Raw genomic sequence first — 24,900 nt, forward strand, 5'->3', positions numbered from 1 at the left:
TTATTATTATTATCTAAAATTAACACGAGTACATCGACGTAAGCAACACTTACAATGTCTCAAGAAAAAAAACATTATTTTAAAGATTGAAAAAATTTTGGTGATTAAAAAAAATCCCCTACTAAGCAAAAAAACGGGGGGGGGAACCCCATTAGGTGTTCAACCCCGGAACCATGCGTCATACAAAAAGCTTCTAAAGATAAACATCAAACTGCCAGCAAGAAAAAAAATGTACCAAAAATTTACAATTAGATCGTGGAGAAAATCTATCAATTAACTCAAACGATAATAGCGAGCAAATGAACCCCATCTTTTCTCAGAATCAAACATAGGTTCAAAGGTTCGACTTCTAATTTTCTCCAAACTAAGACATAGACCATTTAGTAATATTGATCCCCTTATGACAATGAGCAGGGAGGGCTGGGAATTCAAAAAAACAGTTATGGGGGATAGGAGTTATCTGAGGTATCTGAAAGGAAATATTCCTAATGCACAGGGCTGCAAGGAGCTCGAAGATAAAGCATTCTTTAAAATCAATGTAGGCTTCTGCTGACCATGAGCTTCTAACACAATAGTTTGACCATGGTTTCCCCATCCTCTTGCTGATCCGGATCACTGCTTTGAATATCATAGCAGCTTGGACTGTGCCAGGCCAATGACTGACAAGATTTTCCCCACTTGTCCAACCCTTTGCACTGCTAGGGTTGAGATTGGATTGCTGAAGTGAATAAGAAAGGCAGATATCTCAGACAGGCAATAAATACACTAGCTGGATGGCTGTGAACATTGTACTGGCGAACCAACGCAGAAAATGATGGTCTTGCTGCTAGGTATTCCTGGAGAGAAGCAGCAATGCTTCAAGTGGTGACAAGTCCTGACCAACATAATCAGATGTCATGGTAGGGATAGAGAAAGTCCTACTCATGAAGAGTACCCTCCCCACCCCCGAACGTCAGTGACAGCTGGTAAATCCACACCCCTGCCACCTCTGCTATCAGAGCTGCTAAATTCATTGAACAGTCCAACAGAAGGAGAGAGATCCAGATTGGAGAACACTGGAAGTACACAGCAGTCAACTGGCCTGTTCTTAAAATACATTGAGTTTGATTTAATTCTTCCTGATGCTGCGTGTTTTCAGCATTTTCTATATTTTTCTCTTTGTTAAGGAGATCATACCAAGCGGAAAATGGTTTCAGTCCAAATAAGATGATAACCGAAAGAATCTCTCAGAGACACTTTCACTCTACGGCTGCTATTTCCCTGAGAAGACGATAAATAATGACAAAATGAACATTCTTCTGCAGGTGAGGACATTAAAGAGGTAATAGCAAACGCTATTAAAAGATGATGTTTCAAACTGCTTTGGGAAATTCAGACATAAGAATGAATGAATCTACCTCTGAGACGTCAGTGTTTCCTGATTATTATTCCCAAAATTCTACCTCAGGTTAAGGATAGGATCACGGGAGCTGTGCACGTTTGCTAACTGGAGCTTGGCTGCAGAACAGCTTCAGAAAGCACCATTCAACCTTACAGGTACATTTAAGCGTGCTCTGTTATGTCAGTGTGTAATTTCTGTGGTCTGTTTGCAGCTTTGGAATTATGTTCTGCCTCCTCAATAATGAGATCACAATGAGCAGACTGTATCCTGTATATTTCAATGGGGCTGCAATTGTTCAGTGCCCTAAACAGGGCGTGGACCTCACCTTGCCAGCATGCCTGAATGAAGAGTCTCAGGGAACAAAACATGTTTGTCCTTGGGCCTCATCAGGATAAATCAAGTGAGCTGAAAGCATCTGACTGTTTGGGGCCAACAGGTAGGCCTCATGTCCCTTCTGACATAAACGAACACTGAACATTTTCAGTGAACTGGTTAAGATCATGGGTTTAGCTCAGCTAATAGAAGGAGGACTAGTACATCATAGGAAGAATGCGTGCTTGATGGTTGATGTGGACTTGTTGGTCTGAAGGCCCTGTTTCCAAGCTGCATGACTCTATGAGTCAACTAAAATAACATTTAGAAGCCAGGCTCTGAAATCTGGCTTGTAGTCGTTTCAGAGGGTTGCACTTATTTTGACCAATTTACCAATGGCTCATCCACATGTGGAGAAGATTACCAAAGCCCAGTTCTGATCTCGTGGTGTCTTTGCAACTGGACCCTGCGCTTGGGTAGACAGTCGTGGGGAGAGTAAATTGTGGGTTGTTGCATCAGTGTAAGGATGTCTGGGCAGTAGAAATAATGGGGGTGGGTGGAGGTGCAGGTTTAACAGGTAGGATGACATAGGGAGTATGGTATGGTTTACTACAAGAGTGGGGTCAGGCAGTGTAGGTCCTGGCAGTGTATCAGTAGGTGGGACGGTGTCCTGGAAACAGGTTGAGCTGGAGATGTAGAAATCAGTGGGGGAATAGTCATAGCCAGGTTCCGATGGGAGCAAGGCAATAAAGCCCATTGCATTACAGCACAGAAACAGGACGTTTGGCCCATCACATCAATGGTGGGCCTGGTGTTCTAACTTATGCCACCTACCTGCACCTAGCCCATAGCCCTCCAAACCTCCTTCACCAAGTACTTATCCAAACCTCTTACATATTACAACTGAATTCACATCTGCTGCTGACAGCTCTTTCCACACTCACACCACCTTCTGTGCGATGAAATTCACCCTCAGGTTCCCCTTAACTATTTCACCTTTTAGCCTAAAACTATCTCATCTTAATTTTAATTCTTACACAACTAGAGGATAAAAAGCCGGCAGTCATTCAATTTATCTAAGCCCTTTATAATTTTATATACCTCCATCTGATCTTCTCTCATTCTCCTGCACAGCAGTGAATAAAGCCCTAACCTATTTAACCTTGCCCCAAGACTCAGGTCCTCAAATCCTGGCAACATCCTTGTAAGTTTTCTCTGCACTCTATAAAGTTGCTGGCCGGTGGAGTAGTGGCATCCACTCTGGACTTCGGAGCAAATGATCCCGGGTTTGGATCTGACCAGCTCCTTGCTCACCTTCCATCTGTGCTGGGTTGAGCATGAGCTAGCAACTCAGCCTTATAAAACAGACAAATGCTAGAGAAATGGCAGGGTTGCTGTCTGGTGGCCAAACAAGACACAGGGTGGAACTCTATAAAGCACTCAGACTGCTGTAGGAAAACAGAAGCTGGCGGGAGAGTTGAAGGTGTGGACCTGAAGGGTGGGTCAGAGGCCTGGTGATTTGAAAACAGGAGGTGGTCTCTGGAGACAGCCAGAGCACGGGTAGGCCTTCATGCCTGCCTTACCGTTTAATACAAGCATAAGTGATTGATTTGAGCTTCTGTGTCATTTCTCCACACCTTCAATTCCTTGATCTATCAAATATTTATCCACCTGCAATTTAAATACTGATAATGATCTGGCTTCCTCCACCCAGCGGAGTACTGAATTCCAGAGATTCACCACCTTCTGCAGGGAGAAATTTCTGTGTACCTCCATTTTAAATGTCCTGCATCTGATCTTGCATTATGCCCTCTTGTTCAAGACTTTCCCACCAGTGAAAACATCCAAATATCCACACTCTGTCAAGCCCCCTTAGGGTCTGATATGTTTGAAAAGTTCATCCCTCATTCTTCTAAACTCCAAAGAATACAGGCTCAAACTATTTAGTCTCTGTTGGTAGGAAAACCCTCTCATCCCAGCAACTACTGCCAATGTTTTATTTAAGAAGGAGGCCAAAACTGTGTAGTATTCTGGGTGTGGCCGCACCAACCCCCTCTAGACTTGCAAAAACCTTCCCTGTTTTCTAAACCCCAGCTCTATTGCAATGAAGGAAAGAATGTCAATTGCTTTCTTAACTGCTCATTGGACCTGCCTGCTAACTTAGTGATTCATGCACCAGAAGGCCTAGATACCTCTTTACTTCACTCACTTACAGTCTGGCTGGCTGGTGGCACAATGGAAACAGTGCCGGACTCCAGAGCGAAGGCTCCGGAGTTCGAATCCAAGTCAGGCCACCCACCCCACCCGAGCACACTGACCATCTGTGCCGGGCTGAGCGTTGAGCTAGCCACTTGGCCTCGTAAAAAAGTAAGGGTCGAGTCAGGAACGTTCATATCGTGACCCGGTTAATCTGAAAGGAGACCAATCCTGACACCATGCACCAGACAAGAATGACTGACCATCTGGTGCAACACACTAAAAAAAACTTATAAGCTCTCTCCATTTTAATAGTGATCTGCCTTTTGACTTCACGAACCAAAGTGCATGACTTCACATCTCTCCATTTCTCCTTAAGACAGCCCTGTGCTACTCAGTCAAATCTATCTTTTTCCCAATACAGAATTATAGTCTCCTTATCAAAACATGCCCTTCCATCTATTTCTGCATTACTGGCAAGTTTGGAAACCTTACATGCCACGGTGAATAATTACGGGCTGAGAATTAGTCCCTCTGATGCTTCTCCTTCCAGTCTGAGAAGGATCCAGCTATTCCGACTCTCAGTTTTCCATGGGGCAGCCAGTTTTCAAGACATTCAAGCACATTTCCTCCAATACCACGGGCTTTTGATTTATGCAACATCCTCTTATGTGACACCTATAATGTAACCAGTACCTGGCCAGCAGAAACTTTCCTGCTACAGCTTGCTTGTCAGTAGCACCTCAATGATGAAAATCACTTCTGCCATACCTTTTCCAGGCAAGGGCGTGCAGTTCACTCAGACAGAAAGGAAGGAGCAGGAACTTTTCAAGATACTTGCAATGTTTGCTTGTCTACATCACATGTGTCTCCAAGTTCTTAACATTTGAGTCGTGGAGTAATAAAACACAGAATTGTTGCATCAGATCAACATGTCCCATGCCGACCATCAGTTACCCATCTACACTAATCGGATTTACCAGCAGTTCATTCAAATTCCCTCAAGTGCTCATCTAACTATGTTTAATTTGTTCAATGTTTTCAGAGTACCCGCTTTCACTTGCTTCTCAAGCAAATGGGAAAGTCTATCAGTTCATCCATGAATACTTAGTCTGGATGCATACTGTCATATGATGAGTTAAGAGATCTGTTTGTTCCATTATATCTCGTGACATAACCATTCAGATAAATAAATGTCCCTTATGTCTGAGAAGGACCACGCAAGAGAAAAATTAAGATTTCAGAGAAAGTATCTGGTGCCTTCCCGGCATATATGACAAATGAACTCTTCTCGGGCTTCCAGTCAGGTACAGGTATTGATTTTAACCAATGTTTTGATGACAAACTCTGCCATCATCGGGGATGATGCCTAGGCACATTTAGTCTAGGCATTATCCCTGATGAAAATGACGTAGTTTGTCATCGAAACAGTTAAAACGGATACCTGTCCCCGGCAGGAAGCCTGAGGAGAGTTTATTCATTGAGATTACAGGTTGAAATTTTCCTTCCTCTGATTAACTTTTGAAGACAACTGGAGGAAACATGAGCTTTAAAAGTTGCCAGTAAAATTGGAGGAAATTACTTATTTACAAAAATTAATTAGTTTGAACTTGCAGTCTGGTGCTGGTTCAGCCCCTTGCAATGCAGCAGACCAGTGGAAGGCTCACCTGTGAAACAGGCCTCCTGTTTTTCACGACCCCATCATTTATTGCGTGGAACTATCCTACAACAATTTGAATGACCAGCCACTGCCTGGGAAATATTGTTATTCATCTTGTCTGTAATACTTTACTTATTTATTGAAATACAGCACAGAATAGGCCTTTGCAGCCCTTCAAGGCACACTGGCCAGCAATCCCCGATTTGACCCTAACCTAATCACAGGATAATTTACAGCGACTAATTAACCTACCAACCGGTACGTCTTTGGACATTGGGAGAAAACTGGAGCACTCAAAGGATACCCACGTGGTCACAAGGAGAACATATAGGCAGCAACATGAATTGAACCCAGGTCACTCCTACAAAACCCTTTAATACAATGAAAACTTATCAAACCTAGAAAGGGCAAGAAGGGCACTCTAGCAATCACTATCCTGCACAGTAAATGAGATCCTAACCTAATGGGATCTGTCATCTTCTCCAGCCACACTTTCAACTTTGAACCTGCAAGCAAGATGGCCCTTTGAAACTAACCTTTCACCTCTGTGGGTTAATTAGGTCATTTAAGTCATGTGACTTTTATTGTTGGGCTTCACATGAAAGAAATAGGACTGTATATGTTGGATATTAAATGACTTCCAACCCACCTCACTCTCCATCCTAAATCCTTTGGTGTTAAAATCGGAGCCTTAGATACACAAGACTTTCCAATCTCTTGAGTGCTCAAGCCACATTGGTTCATGTTGATTCAAATGTAGTCCAGCTCCTTTTCTCAAGCCCATTGTATGGAAACCAGCTCGAATCAGTGTTGAATTGACTTCAGCTCGAATACTGATCTATTTCTGAGCTGTGGCTGAAATTAAACTCCTTAGAGATGATCTCTCTCATTAGGATGACTCATTAGTTTCTGTTTCCAGGACAACCAGACAAGAACAAAACGGTGGGGGGGGGGGGGGGTCATGCTTTGCCAGGCTAGCTTCTGTTTATGCATGATGCACATTTCCAGGACTAGGACAGATGAATTTAGGAAGGGCATGTCAAAAATGGTGCAGACAATTTGCTCCTTACAATGACGGAGAAACTGTATTTCCTCCTATGCTATTTTCATTTGTTAATGCTGTGCATTAGGGATGCAAGTAAATTGTGAGCAAACTCTGTGGTTGGCAGTTGCTAGGCTGCATGAGATGCAAAGCTGAGGAGGGAGGCAGCAATTTGTGTGTATATTATTGAAAGGTAGTATTTATATTGGCTACACTGTGGGACCAATATGTAAAGAATTGAAATATTTTTTTCCCTCTCCTCTGTCACCACTTCACTTTGCAAATTGCATGTCTCCCTGGGGAGACCGTGTGTACTTTAGTTACGCAAAGGAACAGAGGTGATTGAGATTGAACCTTTAGATGTTATAAAAACGATGTACCACTATAGAAGTGGGTTACCCACTTCACATTGTACTGACAATGGATTGAATGAGCAGAAGAGAAACGACATGGAGCAGACTGAGGAGCAAATGTCTTTGAAAAATCAGAAACAAAAAATTAGTGGAAGGGTTGTGAACCATTCTGCTAGAAGATCCATACCCAAATCAAGGGTAGACTTGTAGTAATGAACTTTTTTCACTATTTCCTACTTCTGCCTTTTTGATATTACATATTCTGTTGTCCATTTTGTTCAAGTCAGGAAATGGAAATCAGGTGAACACAATATTTCTAGAAACCTGGGAGACTTTGATGGCCCCTGAATACTTAGATATGTTAGAATTCCTCTGAACTCACAATGTTGTGTTCATACACCACCATTGCATTCACTGATTCACACTTCTTTCAGCATTGGCAGTGCTGAGATTTGAAGACTTCTCTTCCCTGATTTTGTATACATCTTGACTTCACTGTTTCTCCCTGTCCCCATGTCTGTTTATAAATCTCCAAGATCTCTTTACTCCTCCAGTTCATGTCTCTCGTGCAACGCCAAGTTTAATGGTGACTGTGTTTTCAGCTTATAGGACCATAAACTCAGTAATTACCTCCTCACACCTCTCTCACTCTCTCCTCAGGACATATCTTTGTTTTTGATCATGTATCTGAGTGTCAAGTTTTATTTGACAATATTCCCGTGAATCTTGGAACGTGTCACTGGAATAAAGATGTATACGTGTAACTTGCTGTCAATGAGTGCACTTTAATTCAAAGTGCATAAGAGGACACTGAAAGTGTAGTCCTGATTTTCCAGGAAGCAGTCATAATGCATTCATTTTGTGCTGTGATTCTGCACAATGTGCAGACTGTGGAAAATTCACTTCTGGGACATGCATTTGTGTTGCCGCCTTAGGTCCTGATCTGAACGCCAGCAGGGAACAGAGTTGATGATGGCCCTCCTCTGAGTGTATCAAAGACACACTGTTTCATCTGTCCTGACATTCAGGGTTACTCCTCAGTATAACCTTGATAACAACTCCAAGGTATTTTTGGCACTGTGTATTCTCAATGACCTGGCAACTGATGGAGGCGTTAAAGGCAGCAGCTGTGGTTAAAGGCCGTCTGGGAATTAGCTGAAGGATGATGCTGAGACACCTGAGGAATCAGAGGGTGTGGTCGCACAAACACTTTGGCAATTATAAGTAAGTCTTATTTAGCAGGCATTGATTCAGAACAGCTTATCCTAAGGGACCTGTAACTTTACAAATCTTATCAATATCTTCCCATCTCCTATAACATTTTGATACAGTCCTGTGTATTTACCTTTTCTCTGTCATGTCTATACCCCACCCACATAAAGAAAATAGGCCTCGTTCTCCAAATCTGCATCAAGAATGGTGCATTGTAAAAGAAGTCAGCTCCCAACCCTTTCTTCACATAAACAAGTATTACAACGAGGGATTTCGATCAATTTAACTGAGAACTTTTATTTGTGAAACAAATGTTTCATTTTTCACAGTGAAGTCCATAAACAGGGAGAATTGTGAAGCATGAAAAATAATAAATTCAAAAACTGAAATGTCAGCAGTTCAAAAGTACTCATCCCCAGTTGCTCAGTACTTAGTTGAACCACCTCTCACAGCTGTTACAGCCAGTAATGGGTAAGTCTCTATTAGCTTTGCACAATGTGATAGAGTGAGATTTGCCCACTTCTCCTTGCAAAATTGTTCAAACTGTGCCAGGTTAATTGGAAAGTGGTGCTGAACTGCAGTCTTGTGGTCTTGCCAGAGATGTTCGATCGGATTAAGGTCAGGACCCTGACTGGCCACTCAAGGACATCAATTTTCTTCATTTGAAGCCCCTGATGGTTTCTCTGGGTGTTGTCCTGCTAAAAGACAAACTTCCTCCCCAGTTTAAGCTTTCTGGCAGTGACTAGCAGATTTTTATCGTGGATTTCTCAGTATTTAGCAGCATTCGTCTTCCCATTAATCGTGACCAGATTTCCGGTCCCTGCTGCTGAAAAGCATCTCCACAGTACGATGCTACCTCCACCATACTTTGCAGTTGGGCTACTGTTACCCGGCTGATGCGCAGAAATAGATTTACACCACACGTACCACTTAGTGCTGGGGCCAAGTCTCATCCGAGCACAAGACCATCTTCCACACCTTTACAATATCTTCTAAGTGAAAGTCTTTATGGGCAAGAGTATACTTTTTTTGCCAGGGCTTCTTCCATGACACTCTTCCATAAATAACCTTTTTTGCGCAAGGCCTTGGAGACTGTGGTACCATTAACTCATATCCAATTGCAGTCACTGACTTCTGCAGCTCACACACGAGTGACTGTTGACATCACAGTAGCCTCTCTTACAAGTCCCATTCTTCTCCAGTGACTAAGTTTAGAAGGTCTTCATTTTGGTTTGGTCTGTTGAAAACCTACCAGACAGTTGGATCTGACAGAGGGCAGGGATATTTATTCTTGTGAACTGATTGAAAAGGGGTGATCCTCCAAATTTCTACATCAACAAATTGGGTTAGTGGGTAAGTTAAGATAATGCTGAGATATATCCTGGGATGTGCTGGGACACATCATCACTGATGTAACAAGGGGTCTTTTAACATCACACACTCTCACCTAGGCGACCTCTCCAAGGTTGATCAGACTATAGCTTGTGTCCCAGCAGCATCCTAGGATATATCTCAGCATTATGTTAACTTACCCACTTACCCATAGGTCACAACTTCTGATCCATAGCCAACTGGAGGCTTGCTTAGCAGCTCTGTGATGTTCCTGATGACTCTTCTCTTTGCAGCCCCCGTAATGCCAAGGAGAGAGTAGGTTCTGCCGAGCGAGTACTCGTCAAAACGTTTACATCCCACCTCTATGGGCTTACATTGTGCCCTCCACCCCTGTTTCTGGCATTGCTCTGCTAGCTCCTGGTATCTGGCTTTCTGTTGTTAATAGCTAAGGAGATACTTTCTGCCACTGCCTTCAGCACCTGGTCACGACAAGGGAGTAGCAGCCTTCTCGGAGGGCTTTTGGTCTGCTGCTGAGAATATGTTCCAAGGTCCCTCTGCCAAAGCAGAGAGGGCATGATGATCTCTTAATTTTGCCCGAAGTAAAAAGGTTCACTGGACAAGGCATCTGAGGAAAGTTACCATAGTGGTTACGAAGGGGATGAAGGCTTTTTTAGCCTCAAAACTTTGCTTTTTAATTTTTACTAATTTGCTGACAAGTTTTGGAATTTCTTTTGATTTGACATGATGCACACTGTTTTGTCGTCTATCTCAAAAATCATACTTCAGTATTTTTTTAAATTTGTGAAATGAGACAGTAAAATGTGAAAATCCTTGTGGGTGTTGAATACTTTTTCAAGGCATTGTATGTCTCCAAAGTTGTGAATCTTTTAAATATTTGGAGATGGTACCCAAATGCAACTCATTAATATATGTTAAGAGAAGCAGTGGTTATACTATGGACTTCTGAGAAAACTCCACTGTACATTTTCTTCCAGTGCAAACAGAAGCCTCTCACTATCACTCTTTGTTTCATGAAATTTTGTCAATTTCCTAGCCATGATGTGGCAGTTCCTTTTATTCTATGGCCCCTCAGTCTTGATACCAAGCCTATTTGGTGGTACCTTAACAAATAACTTCTTTTGATGTACATCCATACCATATCAAACACATTTCTATTATTAATCCTCTGTTAACTCAGCAAAATTTTCTATCTCATTTTAAACAAATTTACCAAAGAGCATGACCATGCACTTCCTGACACTGTATTCCATCTGCCATAAGCCCTTCTGTAGCCTCTCTACTTCCTCTCTAGACCATAAGACATAGGAGCAGAATTAAGCCATTTAGCCCATCGAGTCAGCTCCACTATTTAATCATAGCTGATCCTTTTTTTCTCTCCTCCTCAACCCCATTTCCCAGCCTTCTCCCTGTAACTTTTGATGTCATGTCCAATCAAGAAATTATCAATTTCTGCCTTAAATACACACAATAACCTGACCTCCACAGCTGCATGTGGCAACAAATTCCACAAATTCACCACACTCTGGCTAAAGAAATTTCTCTGCATCTCTGTCTTGAATAGACGCCCCTCTATCCTGAGGCTATGCTTAATTTTTGCTTCCTTTGATCTTTTGAATTAACGAGGTATCTGTTTCCTTCATTTCTTTTAAACTTGTAGTACATGCCCCTATTTTCTCACAAACTTTATACACAGCTCAGTGGCTCTCTTTTTAATGTGCTCTCTCCATTCTCAGTCCTCTGTCAGGTCCTTTTAAACTCATGGGGGTTCTTTTCCTCCACCTAATGCAAATCCTTCAATAAATCCAATTGCACTGAAGCTAGATCTGAGTTTCTCCACCATGCATTCTGCGATAGTACACGACTCCTCACGATTTGCTTCTGATCATGTCAAAAGGCCGTCAATGAACTCTAAGAAGTTACCCATTCTTTTTGTACAATAATCAGTCTGGCGCCCTTAGGATGATCTTCTAAGTGCTTGAGGCAACTGGCTATGTCTTCCATTTCCTTGTCAATGCCGGAGCAATAGAGAAATTCTGTAGCCACTGGCCCCTTTCCAGAGAAATGCCATTAAAGACAAACTCTTGCCAGTTTTTGTTTTCCTATCGAAATTCGACAAATTAATTCCAAAGATATTTTCTCATGTTATGATAACTAGCACACATCCCATCTCCCTATCTGTCACTACCTGTACCCATATGGACACACAACTCCCCGTGCCCACCCACTGCCTTCCCCACAACTTTTCATGCAGCCTGATTGATCCAGCAGCCCTCACCCCACCCATGCCAGCCCACCACCCTGCATGACGCTCGAAACTTCCCCCAGTTTTTCCCATCTCCTCTCAGTATATCTCCTGTGTCCCATGAGCTCTTTTCTACTACTTACCCTATTCTGTACATGAGCTCCATACACCTTATATCTGCCTTCATCTTCCTGACCTCCACCCATGCACCTACCAGCAACATTCCATCCACACCTCCACCATTCAACACCACCCATCACTCCCATCCAACCTCATGACAAAACACCCATTGATTCACTCCTATCCCTTCCCTCTTCTGGTTCTAGGCAGAGAAGGGGTCATCTGCTTCTTCCCAAGGTAAAATTCAGTCAGAGCCCTTCGGCTTCAGTGACCCATGTACTGAGAATGGGGGAGGGGGGAGGAAGGTACTAAGTTCTCCGACAGGTGGCTGGTTGCAAAACCAGTGGATTGCCAATATGTGAGGAGCCCCTCAAAAGCTGAGGAAATTATGGCTGTCGTTCATTGTGTCCTGTGCTGTATGACGTAGGTGACCATGGTCCCACAACCATGACTGTATTTGGCAATTTTTTATGGTTGACTATTGCCTTCTTCTGGGCAGTGTCTTTACAAGATGGGTGACCCCAGCCGTTATTAATACTCCTCAGAGTTTGTCTGGCTGGCGTCGGTGGTCACATAACCAGGACTTGTGATATGCACCAGCTGCTCATATGACCATTTACCACCTGATCCCCTGGTTTTACGTTACCTTGATCACGGAGCTAAGCAGGTGCTACACGTTGCCCAAGGGTGACCTGCAGGCTGGTGGAGGGAAGGAGCATCTTATATCTCCTTTGGTAGAGGTGTATCTCCACCCTGCCACCTGAGTTATGGCTGTGACTGCCCATATTAGACTGGATAATCCTGCTCACCATGACAGCGTTAGCAAATTTAAAATAAGCAGATTAATACCTGCATTGAAGTAACCAATAGAGGAACCATAGTCCTTACTTGTTTTTTATCGGTGTCATACATAGCAGAGAACCCATTCTTATGTTATTAGACAATCATCCAAGTTACAGCAACAAAGGAAGTTAACATCACAGTGGACATATAATACTGGAATTATAGGGAATCTGGAGATTAGTGAGAATGAGGAAACTCGGGGATTATTGAAAGAAGCAAAAGTGTAACAAATGGAAACTGGAAGAAAATCTTTGCTAAGATGTTTTTTCAAAATTTGGCATTCTTGACGAAATAAGCACACAATTTGAGGATACATTTGTAATGAAGGCTGCTTGTGTTGTAGCATTGGAATAACAGGTCTCAGGTGCTGTCACAAGCAGATAACTGTGATCTCCGGATAATAAGGGATTAGATGATTTACATTTCTCAGTTTAGGGTTAAGGCAGGATTTCCTGATTAAGAGATTTTGTATCTCTCTTGTTGTCTTGCTGCTGAACAAAGCCTGAAATAAGACAAAGGTTGGGGAGGGGGTCATTTCCAACATTTTATGAGTAAGAATAATCATAATGGATTGTGCTCAGCTACGTTTCTGTCAGATGTCCCTATCCACTGGAATTGTGTTGCACTTGGGTGCAATAGCCTTTGGTGCTTGATGTTATCTTGCAGCTGTACATAATATTGGTCAGGCTACACTCGGAATATTGTGTGCAGTTCTGTTACCCCGTCGCAGGCTGCATGTGGTAGCCTCTGAAAGAATGCAGAAGAGATTCACCAGGATGTTGCTTGGTATGGAGGGTTTTACTTATAGGGAAAAAATGGATAGGGTGGGTTGTTCTTCTCAGACCATAGGAGACTGAGGGATGATATGATTGAGTCTTATAAAACTATCAGGGGCATAGATGGGATTTAGAGAGTCCTTTCCTACAACCGTCAAGTGTAAAACTAGAAGGCATAGGTTTAAGGTGAGAAGGGAAAGATGTAAAGAGATCTGAGGGCAAGTTTTTCCACACTGAGGGTGTTAGGTGTATGGAATGAGCTGTCAATGAAACTGATAGAGACAGATAGAATTACAGTGCTTAAAAGGTATTTGGAGAGGTTCCCTTGTAAGCAAAAGAGTAGAAAAGGTATGGGCCTGAATGTAGGCACACTGATTAGCCCAGACAGGCATCATAGTCAACTTAGATGTGTTGTGGTGAAGGGCCCCATTCTGTGCAGTACAACTCCATGGTTATGATTCAAAACTTTGGAACTCGTCTTCACTAGAAGCACTGTAGAAGTTTAAGGTGGCAGCTCAGCACAACCTCCTCAAAGGCAATTAAGGATGGATAATTGACACTAGCCTTGTCAGTGATGCCTAGATTCTGAAACATGAATGAACATCCTACAGGAGAAAGATGTGGCTTCTTAACTCCACAGTGCCCTCCAATTCTTTTCCATCAAGAGGCTGTGAAATATTGTATCATGGATTCAACAGTGCAAATCATTAACATTTAGCTCCTGTGTCCGGAAAAATAAAATGCTATGTAGCCCAGTTTACAGTAGTGAGCTTCAGTGATGGCCTAGGACTCTGATGGGTGACCTCCAACAATCACAATCTTCTTCACCAGGGATGTAAGAATCCAGCTATAAATGTTTTCCCCTATAGATATCAGTTTATGCCATATTTAGGAAATATTGTCTTGAGGTTGACTATAAACTTACTTCTGGAGTTTTGTTCTTTGGTCCTGAGACAAATGTTTAAGTTCAACGCTGTTGTTAAAATCCCCAATGGGAACTGATGACCAAATACCACCTAGTAGCACAGTTAATGATGACTTCACTTATTTTGTTGTTGAGTGAGGCACATTGATTGTTCTAGGTTTATCCTACCTTTTGTAAATATGACATACCTGGGCAATTTTCCACATAACCAGGAAGATGGAATTGTTGTAAGTCTCCTGGAATGGCTTGTCTAGAGAGGCAGCTAGTTCATGGTGCAGGTAAGCAGTAATACAGAGCCGCTGTCTGTCTTGTCCAGTCACCTGTGCTGTATCTAGTGCTCTTAGCATGGATAATTGTACATTCTGTTGGGTAGATGTTTTAACTGCACTGGAATTGCTAGGCTACAGGCAGGGATAGTTACAGAGCCAAATCTTTGCTATAACAGCTGGAATGTTGACTAGTTCTATGGGACTTTGCTATATTCAGTGCTCTCAGCCATTTCTTCTTCTCACATGAAGTGAATCAAACTGGCTCCAGATTGACTTCTGTAATGGTGACGATCTCAGGAGAGACCTCTGACATAATACTGCGCACGTTCTCATCTTTCCTTTGCTGTACCAGCACATTAGTTAGGTGGGGCAGCAATCTTATGGATATTTCTATCATTGTGTACAACTGTGGATAGCGTCTTATTATGGCTTGGTATCTGCTTGTGAGCGGGCTATAGGGAAATGATGAGTTGGCTTAATCAATCATATCTCAATCCAATCATTCAGCATATTGAATCTAGAAAACTGAGATCCGTTTAAACTGGATTGAGAGATTTGATAGCCCCAGTCTATGAGTTTAAATTCTATTATGAAATCTCCATGGTAGGTGGTTCTGCAATGGTTCCAGTCTTGGTCACATATCATTGCACATGCTAATTTCTTTCTCCATAGTTCCTACTAGATGTGCTTGTCTCTTACTGCCCTCTGAAGTGGCTAATATGATTAGAATAGTATACGTAAAGAGCTGGCTCTGTCCTTTTGTGGAACCACAACATTAACACATTTGGAGTGGGGGGGGGGGGAGATCTCCTTGGCAAAGTCTTGCAGAGGGTGCCAGCTGCCTTCTGCCTGGGGAGCCAATGGAGATCACACTGGCTAAGGAACAGTAAAGTAGATCTTTTCTTCTATGAACCTTTTCCTTTTCTAATTATATTCTTTCCTTAGTTATAAATTGTGATGCAGTGTTTCATATTTATTGTGGTAAGGGTCATGCACTATTAAGTCTAAATGAAATGTTTCCCCAATGTTTGCTTTCAGTCCAAGAGAAATAATTCTGAGGAAATGCATGGGGAATGAATTGTTAATGTTTCATCTTCTCAAATCATTAAAAAAGAACTGAAAATCTGTTAGCTAGCCTTTTATTGTTTCTAAATTTTAACATTTTAACATTTTATTACAATATTCCAGTATGACCGAGTTTGATTTTTACAAAGCTTTGCATTTTTACGGGTGCTGTAGAGGATATTATTATGCAGCGTGTAAGGTTTTTGTCTCCTGTAATCTTTCTCTGCTCTCTTACAGAGATGGGATTCTTCATCACATGCAGAACCAGGAGCAGCTAAGCAATCTATGGCCTACTTTCTGAAGTATGCAAAGAAGGTAAGAAGCCAAGGGCAAGGAAACTGGCACACTGCAAAAGAGCAAGTCTCTGGGCTGCTGCAGACAAAACGGCTGTATAAAGATCATCTTTACATTACGCAGTTGAGCAAGCTGTGTTAATAGGGACAACTAAATATAGTCACAAGAAATGTAAGCCAAAAGCCATGTTTTGCAGTGGAAGGTGATGTATTCAGGTGATTGATTGTTCAATCAGCAATGGGATGACCAGGTTTTCCCTTGAAATGCATCATTCTGTGTTGAAGTCAGTGCAGATACTTTTGAATGCTTTTGCTAATCTTGCTAATCTTGTTCTGTGTGATTTGTCTGCCACAGTAAGAATATAATATTGATACAGGAAAGATTGCAGATGCTGGTATCTGGAGCGACAAGCAAACTGCTGGAGGATCTCAGTGGATTGAGTAGCACCTGTGAAGGGAAAATGCTGGCAATTCTTTTCCCCTCATAGATGCCCCTCCAACTGCTAAGTCTCTCCTCCGGTCAGTTTGTCACTCTAGAATTGTCAGATTTGTAAATACATGATTGTATTTATGTATTTATGCAAATTTTATTCCATATCTGTACTTTAACCTCTAAGTTTTCTTTAATTGTTGAATGTTGTTTTTTGTTGTGCCAACGCACTACATCAAAGTCTTAATAAAGGCATCCGTTAGCCTTGTGAGACCATAGATCTGCGCCTGGAAAGTCTTCACTCTCCAGGTCGCAGACCTGGGCAAGGTTGTATGGAAGACCAGCAGTTGCACATGCTGCAAGTCTCTCCTCTCCACGACACCAATGTTGTCCAAGGGAAGGGCATTAGGACCAGTGTCGTCGCAGAGCAATGTGTGATTAAGTGCCTTGCTCAAGGACACAACCCGTTCCCTCAGCTGGGGCTCGAACTCACAACCTTCAGGTCACTAGTCCAATGCCTTAACCACTTGGCCACGTGCCCACATAGTCTTAATACGTGTAAATTTATATGACAAGCAAAGTCTTCCTATTTTCCCATTTTGTTTGGATGCTTAGCTTTTTTTTAATATTGTGATCCAGCTTTGCCTATTGGCGAGTATTCTGACAGGCCTCAGCTGTAACATTAAGCACGTGCAAATAGTGCAGGTGTCTGTAGAAGTCATTTAAGCATTGATGAACCTGTTCACAGTGCTGGTAGATTTGAGGAATGCCAACCTTTATTACAATGTCTCAGCATTGCAGGTGGCGAGTTACTTCACCAACAGGGTGCTGGAAATCTTGTAAGTTATCCAAAATATTAAGAGAAGTCAAACATGCAAAAGCAAAAAATCTTCTTGTGTAGAATATGATCAGAAAAATATCCACAGAAAATCCAGAAAAGAACTTGGTGAGATGGTCCATAAAATGACATTGCAAAGGAAAGTGATATTATTAATTAGTTTACAGGAACAAGGGATTTTTCCCTTCATAAATGTGCAACTAAACTTAAAGATATTAATTGGATCTGGAACATCTAAACAGATTAAGAGCAAAGCTTGTATTTGCACTGTTTTAATCACTACCTCAGGACACCTCAAACCACTTTACAGCCAATAAATACACTGGTGATAAATCTTGTAGAGAGGAAAATGTGACACTAATCAATGCTATGCGCCAATTCATTACTTTATCAATGTGTAATTTCAGTGAGGCCAAGTGTCTGATGCATAAATATTTGATTTCAAGAGGAAGTCTGATAGCCAGGCAACTGGCTGCTGACTTTGGCACTGTCAGAGCTCCTGTCACTGGAGCAAGCCACTGACCCCTCTGAAGTTTCTGGGAAATGGGCTGACAGTGAAAGGTTACACCCAGAGTACAGGGGGAGAAAATGTATGGTTGAGGACACAGGGAATTAGTGAACACGGTGCAAAGCATGATCTACCACAGGACCTTGTATCTGTGTGCTCTGATTCAACCTTCTTCCCACTAGAAACTGTTTCTCTCTGTCTAGTAAAACCACTCAGTATATTGAATATGCCTTACTCCCCATTTATCTCTACACTCCTCCTTTAAGTCTAAACATATCGCTGATTGAAGGAAGTTACCCATGCATCGTCTCTAAGTGTTGGCCTCTTTTTTAAAATGTTTTGAACAGAGTTAGACACAGCCAATCAAAAATTCCATACAGATGAGACATCCCTCTATTGCTTTCATACCCTAAGCCTTTATTTATAAAGCAAAGATCCAATTTATTCACAACTTTATTGACTCCCAAAGATTTTGAGCATGGAACATGGAACACTACAGCACAGTACAGACCCTTTGGCCCACAATGTTGTGCCGACCTTCTGATCGATCCACAAGCAACCTAATCCTTCCTTTCTACATAGCCATCCATTTTGCTATCCTTTATGTACCTATCTAAGAATTTCTTAAATCTCCCTTATGCATCTGTCTCTACCACCACCTTGACAAGACATTCCATGCACCCACTACTCTCTGAGTAAAAAGGAACCTCTGACATCCCCCCATACTTTCCTTCAATCACCTTAAGTGTGTGTGTGTGTGTATACAGTATATACAGTATATCATTTAGTATATAATATATACGGTGGATTCTAGTTAATTGAGACACATCAGGTCCAGTAAATTTTGGCCCAAATAAGTGGTTGCCCCAATTAGCCGAAGTTTCATGGAAATAGTTAAAAAGGTATAAAAAGAAACCTGTTTAACTGAGTAACAAATTATGTATTGAAATGAAATGCAGAATAAATTAGAACACTACCATTACTACTGGTGGTTGTCCGCCATATCTGATGATGATAGGAAACCTGTGCAGGAGAGCTTTTAAAGTGGAGAAGCCATTGCACAGGGTACTTCCACTATCTCGATTTCAGAAGTCCAGATCCAGTGCTATGGGTGGATGTCACAGCTGGGGTCTTCCCTGGTCGCAGTGGATGACATGATATTTTTTGAGACTTGTCAAGCCCTTCACCCTCCATGTAGCATTGCAGAACTGTCTTCTTGGTTATCAGCCCAGTCTGCCAGAATGGACTTTGCATGCTAGGACAAGCATGTTGCCATCTCATCAGGGTACGCGAGCTGCTGGCTACCCTCCCCTGGGTGAGCCCACCTGTTGAAGCAATATACCAGGGTATAGCTGCTGAAGCATGCATACAGCTACTTGGAGCCACAGGTGACAGCTGAGAGTCTGGTGGGGACCAAAGGTAACATTCAAAATAATGGTTGATACCTTTAAATTCTTCGTAGTTCTGAACTTGTTGAAGTAATTAAATCACTTTATTTTTACTCCTGGCCGGTTCTAGAATCTCCAAGTCTGAATGCTTGAAATCGCAGTGAGAAAACAGTTCTAAATTGACTTACTGATTATTTCTTGCCAACTATCAGTGATAAAAATCACTGCTTTCTGAACACAAACATGTGCTACTGACGCTATCTTAAAACTGATCGCTCTAAGCACAGTGTAGTTTCTAATGGCCACACAAGCACATGTGACTGATGCTAGTTAGAAACTGTTTGGCAACAGTTTCCTGTCCCAATTAAGAGGCATGGTGTCCCAAATAAATTAAGGGAATCCTGGCTATTTTGTCGACTAGTTTTTGTTCTTTAAGATTTATCCCAAATAAGTAGATGCCCTATTAACCAGAATCCACTGTACTGTACATAAATATATATACTGTATATGTGTACAGATAATTTTAAAAAACTTTGGAGCTGTCTTGGCAGAATACCCACTTGAAATTCTCCTAGCTCCAAAACACTGGAGTGTTTGCTGTATAGGATCCATTTTGCACATTATGTTCTATTTTGACTGAGAATAAAATGGATTTTCTTTTGATTTGATCCATTTTACAGCACAACATCCATGGACTCATAATCAGATAAATCAGTGCTTTAAGAATCTGCCCTATAATAACTGCACCTGTACTGTGTATTAACTTCAGGCTTAAGAGCTGGATCTTGCTCAATTGCTGTATTCCCGATGGCCACGACAATCCTCTGTGGCCATGCACTTCCCTGCAGCTGTGAACACCTCTGTACCACAGCTGGCCAAGGGATCAGACCTCCCAGTGGCACATCCTGAGACCCATCAGTGCCCTGACACCATTTGGCAGCTCATGTTCAAGCTTGTTTGCTTTTCCTTGATTCTGACAAACATTTGAAAAGGATTCAAATCATTAAAACATTAAAATTTATTAAGCATCACCTCTGATGTAGGTGAAATTTATTTTAGAGTCAAAAAAGGATAGTGGAACTGCTTCTGCACTTTCCTCACAGGTTTCGATCACTGAAACTCTTGGGTTGCACTCTCTTGCCTCTCTCACACTGATAGACACAGGTTAGTCAGAAAGAACCAATCAGCAAGTGGAGAAGCTTCTACGATGCTTCGCTACCTGTAACCCTTCCATATGGAAGAAGTATCTGCTCTGGCCGAGCTGTCCCGCAATCTCTACACCTCCTCTGCCACGGGTATGTCACCCTTTCGAAGTGCTTCATGGCTACTGACCCAGATTGTTCCCAGTGGAGGAGCCTACGGTGGAGATCCTCCTTTCTGGGGCCCTAGTTCGCCACTGCTGGAATGCTTAGAAGAGGGGTTGGATGGCCATCGGGACACCAATCATGCTTACTGTGGTGAGGCCAACCCCAGGCAGAGTACTCCGATCTGGGGACAATGTCTGGCTCTTCACCCAAGTTCTGCCCTAACTCTCACAAGCTCTCATTCCAGTTTATTGGTCCCTTCAAGATTATCGGTCACATCAATCCAGTCATTTAATATCACCAGCTGCCAGTGTCCCTCAGGATCACATATACTTTCCACATGTTCTGCCTCAAGCCCCTCGTCCATGAAGCACTCAACCCACCTGAGCCTACAACTCCAGGACCTAGGATAGTGGAAACTGGTCCAGTATGGTTCATTCACCTGTTGATGGATTCATGTCATCGTGGACAGAATGTGCATCACTTGGTTGACTGTGAAGGGTATGGCCTGGAGGAAAGTCTTTGGTGCTGTTCAGCTTCATCTTGAATCCATCACTCATCAGGAGTTCCAAAGGATTCATCCAGATCACCATGGGCCATTGGGTACTGGCCATAGGAGGTGGAGGGGTGGGGGCAGTTTCTGTCAGGCCTGCACAAGCAGGCACCTTCTAGTCTCTACCCCGCTAACATGAATTACCTGCCGTTCATTTCCAACTCGTCACCTATAACCAATTAAAACCCAGCTCTCATCCCCAGCCCTTTTTCACTCATCGAAGCAGCCTGCCTCTACCAGTTGCTCCTAGACTTCAGTTGTCTCTGGTGCTTAGTGTCTGTTCTTTGTTTTGAAGCCCCTTGTGGCTTGTTATTTTTGCCGTCTGTTACTTAATTTATCATTCATTGCCGAATCATCTCCACTACTCTGCTTTTGGGTTGAGTTTCCTCTACATCTCCTAACGAAAAAAGTGAATGACATCCAGCATTATTTTGATTCTCAAAGCTTTTTGTCCCAATTGCCATGTTCCAAGACCTTCTCCTCCTACACATTCCTTCCTCCATTAGCTTTGCCATCACAGTCCCAAAAATATACAGGACACATATAAGGCGTACAGTATTATAGGAATGATAATATTGAACATAATTTGGAGGCCTGGACCAAAGCTTAGAGAGCATATGTTCTAATCCTACCATGGACTTGTGAAGTTGAATTATTTTTAAAAATATTATCTTGGAAAGCAATGCAAAGAAAGCAGTCAGAAGGTTGAGGGATTGTCATGAAATATCTACTGATAGATTTGTTTTTATTTCAGGCAAGCACACCCATAAAGCTTGTCTGGTCTTGTTTGTATCCTACTCCAGTATTCTCTATCTTAATCATCCTCTGCAACTACTGACTCCAAGATCCATCATCACCACCTTCTGTGGGTGACCAGACACAGATAGTTACTGCCCATGTTCTGAGAATGGAAAAATGAACTCTTATCATCACATATTTTTGGGTGCCAAGAAATATCTGCTTCAATTAATCCACTCAGTGATATCCATGCTATTCTTTTGCAGGTTATTGGAACAAGGGGGTAGAAAGGATGACAAGGATTTCTGTGACGCAACCTAATGACCCTGGGACACAGGAACGATCATATCCTATGATACCCATTGTGACATTTCCACCAGGTGTGTATCTACCCCAGTCTTGAGTTTGCTGGTTTTCTTTAACAAATCCTGACTTTACATCCATTATCTTTCACCTTCCTTTAAGGATGAGGCTATGCTCAATTGTTAAAATGTATAGACCATGAAAATGTGAAGAGCTGTCACTGTTTTTTTTATTGGAAGGACAAAAACAGAAATCTAAGATAAACTGACTTATAGATCCTCTGATATTTATCTGCATGTTTTGAGATCATGAATAAAGAATAAAGAATCTTCTTCTTTAATATGAATTCTTAGTTTTGATTTCCTTTCTTCATGACTGTAAGAAGTTCAATCTCCTGCTCATTATTTGGCTTCTCTGCTTGACAATCCTCAGTGACTGGAGATCATTCTCAGGTTACAATGATAAGAATTGTTTCACCTGGGTCGACAGCAGCACTCAGTTCAAACTAAGAAGCACTTCAGTGCTGAGGTGCCTCTGATTTCAGAAGTCTAAGATCTTGTTTGGAACTGATAGTGCACATATTGCTGTTGACTTCAGTGAGAGACAATATCTGCCAGCACCCCCAGTTTCTCTCATTTGCTAGTTGTTGGCAGATTCCATGTTTTTTTTTTGTCTTCAATATTCCCTAATGTCCTACAATGCATCATGTATAACCTGACCCCATTGGTCCTCCCACAATACATCACTTGTTATCAGGACTAATTTCTATCTTCTGCTGCTCTGACCAATTTACCAATTTATCAATATCATAGCATGACTCTACCTGATTAATATCAACATAACCAATTTTCATGTACTCTGCAATCTTAGTAACCTCCTACATTCACCTCCAAGTTGTTAGTAAATACTGTAAACTTTAAGAGTCCTAGCATTCTAATGATGGTTGCTTTTTGTGATCGGTAGACAATAGCTATATTACTGTCTGTTGCCTGCAGAAAAAGTGTCCAACATAACCCTCTGCTTCCTATTACGAAGTCAATTCTGGATCCAATTTGCCAATTTTCCTTGGATTCCAAGAGCTTTAACCTTTTGAGCCAGTCCTCCTTGTGGGACTTCACTAAGGTCGATGTGGGACACATCAATCACACTGATTTCATCAATACATTCTGTTACATCTTTGAAAAATTCATTTAAACCCTAGCTATTTTTGATTAATCGCCACCTTTAGTCTGGCTTGACCGTAATATTTTGTGACCTCTCTTTTTCCCTCATAATTTTTTACTCCCCTGCATGTTCTGTCAGGCATCTCTTATTTTCCGGTCTTCATACCTACTGCATGCTTAATATGTTTTCTTTATCTAATCCTCAATATCTCTTCACACCCAGTATTCCACAGGCTTGTTGTCCTTACCTTTAATCATTCCAGAAATACATTCGGCCTGAAATCTCACTATTTCGCTTTTAAATATTTCAAATGTACACACACACCTGGAAGCCACTGATTCATGTCTACTTATTGCCAGGTCCTGGTTAAAAAAAATGAAATCAGGCTACCCACTTCAGGCCCCTTATTTCCATTCCAACTTTATCCTTTCCTGTAAGGATAAAGGTGGACTGGAAATTAAGATATATGAAGGTATTATCACTTTCTCACCAATCCTACACCACTTGCTTGGCTATGTTCAGAATGATTAAGCCCAGCACTGCTCCTTCTCTCATACTACAATCTTCAGAATCGTTCATGAAATCCTCATGGATGTCCTTCAAAAATTCCACCCCACTAAGTCTTTTATGCGGGGACAAATGTAATACTACAACCTTAATATTCTCTTAATATTCTTCCAGATCTGTGATTTTTTTGCATCACTGTTCCTCTACCTCTGAGTCACTGTTAAAGGACCTGTAGGACACACCCAGAAAAGTAATTACAGGTTAAGTACCCCTTATCCGAAATGCTTGGGGCCAAAAGTGTTTTGGATTTGGGATTTTTTTGGATTTTAGAATATATAATGAGATAGCTTAGGATTGTCATCATTTCCAACTCTGAATTTATGTCCTATCAGTAACCAGTCTTTGTCTTAAACTTGTTCATCACTTAACAGTAAAAATTATTACATATCATTAATATAGTGAAAATATAATGTGTGCAGGGTAACAAAAGCAGCACAGCGGCATAGGGAGAATACCTGTTGAAGAGCAACAAACAACGGCAGGCTTTCAGTCTTCACCAATGATGTGTTTTGATGAAAAGGTACACTGTATTTGTATTTCACTTTGTTTTTATACCTTAAAACCGAAAAAAATAGCATTGTCAACTTGTCTGGTGCTGGATTTTCATGATCAGAGGACACTTTAAAAATTTAATGCTGTGCCTTTTAGAGTCATGGAGAAGTACAGTTCAGAAGCAGGCCCTTCACCCATTTAGTCCATGCCGAAAGCATTTAAACTGCCTACTCCTATTCGACCTGCACCAGGACCATAGCCTTCCATACCCCTACTATCTATGTACCTATCCAAACTTTACTTAGATGTTGAAATCAAGCTCATGTGCACTACTTGTGCTGGCAGCTCATTCCACACTCTCACGGCCCTCTAAGTGAAGAAGTTTCCCCTCATGTTCCCGGTAAACTTTTCACCTTTCACCCTTAACACATGACCTTTGGTTGCAGTCCCACCTACCTCACTGGTAAAAGCTTGCTTGCATTTACCCTGTCTATACTCCTCATAGTTTTGTATATGTCTGTCAAATTTCCTCTGAATCTTCCGTGATCTAAGGAATAAAGTCTGAACCTATTT

General features: G+C 41.8%; 1 long non-coding RNA gene across 1 annotated transcript in view; it reads left to right on the forward strand.

Moving 5' to 3' along the window:
• Window positions 1-24,900, forward strand: part of LOC140186772 (uncharacterized) — an 87,837-nt gene that overhangs the window by 16,672 nt on the left and 46,265 nt on the right. Inside the window, exons 2-6 of the long non-coding RNA XR_011882939.1 lie at window positions 1,167-1,304; window positions 1,448-1,536; window positions 15,987-16,064; window positions 22,068-22,181; window positions 24,255-24,355. This is a non-coding gene — a long non-coding RNA (uncharacterized lncRNA). The remainder of the gene's footprint in view (window positions 1-1,166; window positions 1,305-1,447; window positions 1,537-15,986; window positions 16,065-22,067; window positions 22,182-24,254; window positions 24,356-24,900) is intronic.

This window comes from Mobula birostris, chromosome 23 (genome assembly GCF_030028105.1).
Source record: "Mobula birostris isolate sMobBir1 chromosome 23, sMobBir1.hap1, whole genome shotgun sequence".
NCBI classification, from domain to species: domain Eukaryota; kingdom Metazoa; phylum Chordata; class Chondrichthyes; order Myliobatiformes; family Myliobatidae; genus Mobula; species Mobula birostris.